The following is an 8,882-nucleotide window of genomic DNA, read 5'->3' on the forward strand; positions in this document are numbered from 1 at the left end:
AAAAAATGCAATTTAGTTTTGGTGGGAAGGGAAAAGAAACAAGTAAAGAAGGTTAGGGACAGGACAGGGGATGAGCAGTGATCCTTCTTGTTCTTGGTCTGAAATGGTTTTGGTTCTATGGGAGGGCTGTTCTTGCTAGAGGACAGAAATGCTAGAAATATTTTGGGGTACTACTGGCTCACACTCTTGCTTTTTGTTTGTTAGCCAGGATCATACTTTTTTGTAAAACCACTTCCATTTTGGTTAAACTGTGTTAACTCACTTAACTTGGTTTCCAGAACTAATGTAAACTAAAGTTTCTCTAGATTCTTGCCTTCCTATGGGCCCCAAATCATGGCCACCTAGGATAGATGTTTATGGAGAAGCTAATATTCTTTGACTAACTGGTGACCCCTAATAGTGGCCAAATGGTATGTCAAAAAGGGAAACTTTAAAAGATCTTTCCTGAGGAACACTCCTCCATTGTTGGTGGGGTTGCAGACTGGTACAACCATTCTGGAAATCAGTCTGGAGGTTTCTCAGAAAATTGGACATTGAACTGCCTGAGGATCCAGCTATACCTCTCTTGGGCATATACCCAAAAGATGCCCCAACATACAAAAAAGACACGTGCTCCACTATGTTCATCGCAGCCTTATTTATAATAGCCAGAAGCTGGAAAGAACCCAGATGCCCTTCAACAGAGGAATGGATACAGAAAATGTGGTACATCTACACAATGGAATATTACTCAGCTATCAAAAACAACGACTTTATGAAATTCGTAGGCAAATGGTTGGACCTGGAAAATATCATCCTGAGTGAGCTAACCCAATCACAGAAAGACATACATGGTATGCACTCACTGATAAGTGGCTATTAGCCCAAATGCTTGAATTACCCTAGTTGCCTAGAACAAATGAAACTCAAGACGGATGATCAAAATGTGAAGGCTTCACTCCTTCTTTAAAAGGGGAACAAGAATACCCTTGGCAGGGAAGAGAGAGGCAAAGATTAAAACAGAGACTGAAGGAACACCCATTCAGAGCCTGCCCCACATGTGGCCCATACATATACAGCCACCCAATTAGACAAGATGGATGAAGCAAAGAAGTGCAGACCGACAGGAGCCGGATGTAGATCGATCCTGAGAGACACAGCCAGAATACAGCAAATACAGAGGCGAATGCCAGCAGCAAACCACTGAACTGAGAACGGGACCCCTGTTGAAGGAATCAGAGAATGAACTGGAAGAGCTTGAAGGGGCTTGAGACCCCCATATGTACAACAATGCCAAGCAACCAGAGCTTCCAGGGACTAAGCCACTACCTAAAGACTATACATGGACTGACCCTGGACTCTGACCTCGTAGGTAGCAATGAATATCCTAGTAAGAGCACCAGTGGAAGGGGAAGCCCTGGGTCCTGCTAAGACTGAACCCCCAGTGAACTAGACTGTCAGGGGGGGAGGCAATGGGGGAGGGGGGAGGGAACACCCATAAGGAAGGGGGGAGGAAGGGATGTTTGCCTCGGAAACCGAAAAAGGAATAACACCGAAATGTACATAAGAAATACTCAAGTTAATAATAAAAAAAAAAAAAAAAAAAAAAAAAAAAAAAAAAGATCTTTCCTGCCACACTTCTGTCCTTTAACTTCCCATCTTACAAGTGGACGACAGGCTCTGATCCTTACAGCAACCTCTCTGCCTTTTTCCCTCTAAATGAAGGTTGGCATTGTGAGCAAGTCACTTGCTCTCTTCTTTGTAGTTCCTTCTCACTGAATTTTCATTATCTTTCTTTTCCTTTTATATAGAAACATTAGTAGCATAGCAGCTGTACATAAAGGTGGGACCAAAATTTTAGGCCAGGGTCACCACATGGGTGGGCTAACTGTACTGACCAACTGATCTCTGTGCTTTTACTCAGCTTCAGCCATTAAGTGGAAATTTCCTAATCTAGCAGCCCAGTGGCAGTACCAGTTCTAGACAGGAGCTCTTCTTGTTTTCTTTCTGTTCTGGGAACCTAAAAAGAGTTTAGAACTCTTCTAAAATCTTATCCTACTGTTGTCTGTGAAATTTATTCTTTAAGACTACAAATCAGATGACATAGAAGCCACTTGGTCCAGGGTGGCTTTGGTGGCCATTGATGTAGCAATACAAAAACATAACACTCAACTCAAATGGGATAAGAAATTTATTCTTGAGTCAAATATTGCAACCAGGAGTGAGACTGGCTCCCTGGTAGGCAGTTACATAGGGAGAGGTGATAAAGGTGGTTCGTTTCTAAGATGGCCAGCTTCTTCCTTATCCTCCTAACTTGAGGCTAACACCTGGTAGTCCTTGTAGGCCTTTGTCTACCATCAGTCGGCCTCTGCTGGTGGACTGGCTCAACAAGTTAAAGGTCTACTCAGGACATGTCACACAACAATTCTGGGCCAATCAACTACATTAGCTTCCTTCAAACTGACCAATCCTAAATTAGGGAAGGAAGACGCTTCAGAGGCTTCAAAAAAAAATTTAGCCCTCAATAAGAGACTGATTTTTCATGTTTCTGAGTTCCCTGCCAGCTTTGCAGAGTGTCTTTTATTTTCCTGTCTGCTGTGTGCAACTTTTCCCCAACAACTTTCTCCAACTGCTGACTGTTGTTGTATGAAGTATTTAGGATTTCTCTTCTACTTGTTGTGCTCAAGAATTTTCCTACATTTTCATTCTTTAACTAGCAGATAATTGTACCTGATCAAGGTCCCTCAGCATTCCTCCCCCGTTAAGATCTTCGATTATGACCTGGGAACATAGATTCAGGTTACCCAAATTCATGAAGTTTTTATAATAACAGAATGAAGAAAGTCATAAATAGAGGTGTTCTTGAAATGCATTGGTGGAAACATTAAATAGGTAGTTAAAACAGAATGGTGAGATCTCAGGTATAGGTCTCAGATGCTACCTGATAACTAAGTTTTGATCTATAGAAACTAGGTTTATGTTAACATAGTCCAATAAGTTTTTATCTGTTAGTCACAGGATGTAGGTCTGATACAGAAGTGGGAAAGGCCAGTTAGGGGGTTAAAGATAGCCCAAGGTAAATTGAAATTAGGCTGTGAACCTGAAACATTGTAAACTCTCCACAACCAGTGAAATACTAAACAGTTGATCAGCCTTCCAGGTTTTATTCTGAGGTTATAGCTTTTTTCTAGGAAATTTTGATCACAATTATCAGGGACTATTCCGCAGAACTGTTACTCATTTGAAGTAATCTGTTGTTCTCAAGAAACCACTTTCTCCTGTATTGGTTTGACTATAGTGTATGGTAAAACATCCTAAGCTTTACAATCAGAATGCCCTGAACGTCTGAGGATAGTTTAAAGAAATGCTTCCTTGCTCCAGCTGTTTGGATTGTTGAAGCAGAGCACTCCAAGTGGTTGGAATTATATTCCCAGACCACTTTGCCCAGGAGACTAGAGCCTAAACAACTATGGATCAATGATGAGCAAGGCACACCTTGACCAAAATAGCTAAAGAAGGAGGATAATGAGTTTGCAGCCTGGGTTTCATATTGAGAATTTATCTCAAAGCTAACAACACAAGTTAAGTAACTTGTGTCAACTCTTCCAAAAGTAGCTAAAGCCAAGTGATTATAGAAAATGATTCTGTGACAGGACCAGACACTGCAAAGGGTCCTCCATCTTGTATTCTTGACAAGGCTATTTTACGTTTAACTAGAATTTGATCTTTTTGATGGAGAATCCTGTGGAAAATTTCCCAACTCTATTCTAGGATCTGAGGCCAGGATACCCCAGATAATTTGTCTTAGCTTCTGTTAAACTTCTGGTCGTGTAACACCCACCTCCCAGCTGGCTGGAATACAGATTTTCAGTGGCTATAAATTGTATATAAAAGTTGTTATGTACGGTTACTTAACAATGAATGGCCTTTGCTTGTATTGTTTTTGATATTTACTTCAGGCACAAATGTATTTTAGGAATTTTGATTCCAGCAAGCAAAGTCCATAGATGTATGTGTTACACACGCACCACTCCAAGGGGCAACAGAGATACTCTTATCCCCAAAGCAAAAACAAATTTATCTCACAGTCCGAAGAGGAAGGGGCCTCTCAGTGAGGTAAAGATGGCTGTTGAATTTAAGGGAAACATAAGAGTCTGTTGTCCCAAACAAAACAATAAAATAATTGTTAAGGGATATCATAGCTTAATTAGTCTAAAAAAGGACCTACTGACATAACTATGCCTTTAGAAAAAAAGGACATCCAAGTAATTTCTTTCATATTCCTATAAAATGAAGATTTTCAGATCTCTAAGTGCAAGCTCTCGCATATCTTCCTTAGACCAGGAATACAAATTTATTGCTCCCTTATAGGCAGGAACATTCAGCCTGAATAAGCTTTAGAAAGTGGATCTTTTACCATCACCAATTCCCAAGATTAAAGGACCAAAGTCTCAGAAGGAGAAATCAAGGGTGGATAAAAAGACAAAGAAAACTAATGGTCTATGAGAAAAGAAAAAAGTCTCTTACCTTGGGATCTAGGTTGAGTTTCCTGATGACTGAGAATCAAGAAACTTCAATACAGCTGAGAAAGCCAAAATCAACTGTATAGATTATCTTTTTTCCTGAAGACATCTCAAGCAGGCTAAAAACATTAACAAATGAACTATGTTTACTTAGGGAAAGAACATTTGTAATTTTGAGTTTTGTCAAATTATTACTTCTCCAAATCTGAATGGTGTACCTCGTAAGAACACAGTTTCATTCACAAAACTGAAAGAAAATTCTTTAAGATAAAATTAAGTAAACAAGCTTATATATGTTTAATTTTAAGCTTTTTAAAAAAGGTAACCTTAGTTTCATCTTAAACCTTGATATAAATCATAGCTTTTGAAGAATGTAACTTAGCCACATAATGGTATATATAGCCATTGTAAAGACACCTAAGAATGGCTCTTGGAAAATTGGAATCTTTGTCTTGGGGTGGGGGTGTACTGTTCTTTTTTATGTATCTACGTCTAAATACTTAACCAGCTTATCAATTTGTTTTACTCTGGCTCATACCGAAGTCTTTTGTACAGTGAAGTTAAGGATCATTTCACCTGAGTAGAAAGTCCCTAAGGGTGAGGGGAACTGGTCAGGATGCCCTCTTCACATGCTGTCATGTGTCATTACACTTAATATCGCCAGTGTTTGCTAAAATTGTAAATGAATCATTTTAACTTCTACATATATTATTTCATTTCTCCTTATTGCAGGTAAACGTTTATATGCAGAGCCAGACCTTAGGTTAGGGGCTACAATAATACATCCTTTTCTTAAGGGCCCATCCTTTGCATCTTCCTTCCTCTTTATAATTGCTGACCTTGTACATTATTGCCTGGTCACTTTCATGCTTCTCTGCTTAGGGCTTTATATTCCTATCTCAGTGATATCTTTGTGGTATCTTTTATAGACCATACTAGTCAAATGATCGGCTCTCTTCTGTGCTAGCAACAATAGTCCCTACCACTCACCTGATTTGTAATAACAATGCTATAACCAATTTGAACCTTTTATTCTTGGAAAAATTTTTAACTATAGTTAAAAAATCCATTCATCCTTTGTTCTGATAAAGTGCCTACTTCAGAATTTCAGAAGCCTTAGATATGACTCATGCCTCCCTTTATAACTAGTGACAGGCCAATCACAGGATCTTCCAGTTCCTGTTCTTTGCAGCATAGTTTAGCTGAATTATTTATCCTTCAAGATTATTTAAAAAAGTTTCTTACACTGGGTAAGACCAAACACTGGATAAGATTCTTCCGCTAGGACCCTGAAATGAGACTGGGTCTCATTACGTAGACAAGGCTGGGCTCCAACTCACAGAAATCCACCTGCCTCTGTTTCTAGAGTGCTGGGATTAAAGGTGTGTGCCACCACACCCAGGTTTTGCTTTTGTTTTAAACATTAATGATTATGTCAAGTCCATCTTTATGTTTTTTAGCATATTTTAATCTCTTTGCATCTCTATTTTCTCTGATCATTTAATTAATTGCTCTTTTATTTTAGTCTCTAGGTCTGTTGTATCTCTGTCTACCCCTTTTCCCACATTCTTTTCACCTACTTGTCTTCTTGAGGCCAAATTCCTGTAGCATGTTGCTCCCAAGAGACCTGATGGAGAGTGGGCACTTTCTCCAAGACTGACAGTCTGCTTACTCACAGCTTCAGCCCAGGCTTTGGCTCTCTGTGTAAGAGGGGACTGAATTTATCCTCAAAGCGGGAAAAAAAACTGGTTTAATTTTTTATGAAAGATTTTATTGTGATGTGCTTATGTTTTATTGTGATTCTTAGGCTTAAAAATTATCAAGAGGTTCAAGCACACACCTTCCCAACTGCCCCATAAACCTAACTGATCTATTTCAAACAGCTCAAAGTTTAGGTAATAAAGATATCATAACAGAATTTGAGCCCATCTGGGGCCATAACAGCAATTCAGAACAACAGCTCCAAATAAAAGGACCTGATATAAACACACATTTACAGTTTTTTCTAGTTAGCTTGGCAGTACAAGTCAGAATAACCCAACCCAGAGAGCCACTAAACACTTGGAACAGGTCGGAGAGCTAAGTCTACTATCCACTGGCCAGTATTCCTGAAACCAGACTGTTCTCTGATCCTGTAAATGCACTGGGTGTGTTCCTTCCCCATAAAATTTTTCCTTAGTGTGTTTGGTTGCAATGGGTAGAGAAATACCACCATCAACCACCTTTTAAGTTAACTGTTCTGTTAGTAGCAAAACATCAGAAGAGAGACAAGTACAAGATTAATTTTGCTCAACACCATGCACATGCTCCCCTGCATGAAAAAAAAAAAGATGTTTCACTGAATGCTTTTGTTAAACAAATGTTTCAATATTCCTTTCAGAGGTAGCTTCTACCTGTGAACTCCTAGGAGGTCTGATTGGCTATGCTATAAAAACTTTCCCAGATTATAGTTTAACTTAAATTTCTACACTATTGCCCTCTACTTCTGGCAAAAGTGAACACTCAGTCATTCTTTCTTAATGGAGGCACTCACATTTTCATGTGTTTTGAGGTTGGAATTAATTTCAGTTGTTAAACAAGATTATGGAAGTTTCAGGGACTGTTTAGAACTCTGAGAAGGTTGTAATGAACCAGTCTAAATGTCAAGCTTCTAACCAGCAAGGGGACAGAACACAGCAAACAAATTATCCCAGACCCTATGTAGATCCCAGGGGGATGTAAAAGAGGGTCTTCTAGTGATGTTCAGAGGTCAGTTAAATTCTCCCATGTTTGTGTAGATTCCAAACAAGATTCAGGACAAAACAGAAAAAAAACCCAAAAGATTTGTTTGTTTTTATTTTATATGTATATTCAAGGATCTGCATGTATGTATATGTACCATGTGCATGCCTGGTGTTCGTGGAGTTTAGAAGAGGGCACTGGATCCTCTGAAACTAGGGTTAGAGGTAGATGTGAACATCTGATGTGTGCTGAGAACCAAACCCTACTCTTGTGAACAGTAGCTAGTATTTTTAATCACTGCTCCACATCTCTAGTCCCAAGATGTTTGTGTTTTCCTTGTAGTATGGTATAAGGAAACACAATCACATTTAAGGGAAAGAAATATTTCTGGATTTAATTTAAGCACATCACACAAATAATCATACCTATATAGGTAGCCCCGGAATACAGAACGTTTTTAAACACAATATAGATTTTCCAGGAGTGACTATGCTAGGTAGTGGTCTTTAGATTAACATCTTTCAAAACTGAACCAAGATAAGCTAGAGACCTGTGTCAGGGAGGCTTCTTGGAGTCTATGGAGGTGACCTTAGCTGAGATTCTTAGCAGTGGGGGATTTAGAGGTTGATGTGGCTACCTCCAGTGGCCAGGTAGGACTCCCAGTAGAGGGAACCCTAAAAACTTTCAACCCCAAATTTGTCCCACCTACAAGATGTGCAGGGATAAAAATGGAGCAGAGATTGAGGGGATGACCAACCAGTGACTGTCCAACTTGAGACCCAGACCACGGGAGAGAGCCAACCCCTGACTCTATTGTTGATATTCTGCTCTGATTGCAGCCAAGTATAACTGTCCTCTGATAGGCTTCGTCCAGCAATTGATAGAAAGAGATGCAGAGACCAATAGCCAAACATCAATCAGAGCTCAAGGAGTCTTGTGGAAGGGTGGGAGAAAGGATTGAGGGAGCCAGAGGGATCAAGGACACCACCGAAAGACCTAGAGTCAACTAACCTGGGCCCATGGGAACTCACAGAAACTAAACCACAAACCAAAGAGCAAGTATGGGGTGGACTTAAGCTCCCTAGGCATATATAGCAGATGTGCAGCATAGTCTCCAAGTGGGTTCCCTAATAGTTGGAGGCAGGGGAGCTGCCAGCTCTGACTCTGTTGCCTCCCCTTTTCCTATCTGAGCTGCCTTGTATAGCATCAGTGGGAGTTGATGTGCCCAGTCCTGATGCTACTTCATGTCCAAGGGTGGATTGATACCCATGAAGGGGAAGGGGGAGCTCCCTTCTCAAAAGAGCAAAAGAGGGGAGAAGGGGAAGGTGTGTGTGTGTGTGTGTGTGTGTGTGTGTGTGTGTGTGTGTGTGTGTGTGTGTGTGTTTGGTGTGTGTGACTGGAAGGCAAGGAGGAGGGTAGCTGAGATCAGGATGTAAAGTGAATAAATAAAGAAAAACAAAACCAAAATAAAATCAACCAAATGAAACCCAGAAGCACATTTTCCCCCAAAACGAAACACCTCTAATTAAGGATTTCATTCCCTCTCAGAGGAATGATTCTGAGCATGCAACTGGTATGTTTCTGTCAACAGAGTATATGCTTTATTAAAAGTTTTTTTCAGTACATATTTATTGGATATTTTATGTATTTATATTTCAA

General features: G+C 39.9%; 1 protein-coding gene across 1 annotated transcript in view; it reads right to left on the reverse strand.

Annotated features, from left to right (window-relative positions):
• Window positions 1-6,158, reverse strand: part of LOC116891831 (interferon-induced very large GTPase 1-like) — a 30,756-nt gene extending 24,598 nt beyond the window's left edge. The window contains 2 exon segments of the mRNA XM_032893195.1: window positions 4,507-4,621; window positions 6,083-6,158. The gene's annotated coding sequence lies outside the window, so the exon portion shown is untranslated.
• Window positions 6,159-8,882: the final 2,724 nt, after the last annotated feature.

The sequence above is a fragment of the Rattus rattus genome, chromosome 2 (assembly GCF_011064425.1).
Source record: "Rattus rattus isolate New Zealand chromosome 2, Rrattus_CSIRO_v1, whole genome shotgun sequence".
Lineage (NCBI taxonomy): Eukaryota > Metazoa > Chordata > Mammalia > Rodentia > Muridae > Rattus > Rattus rattus.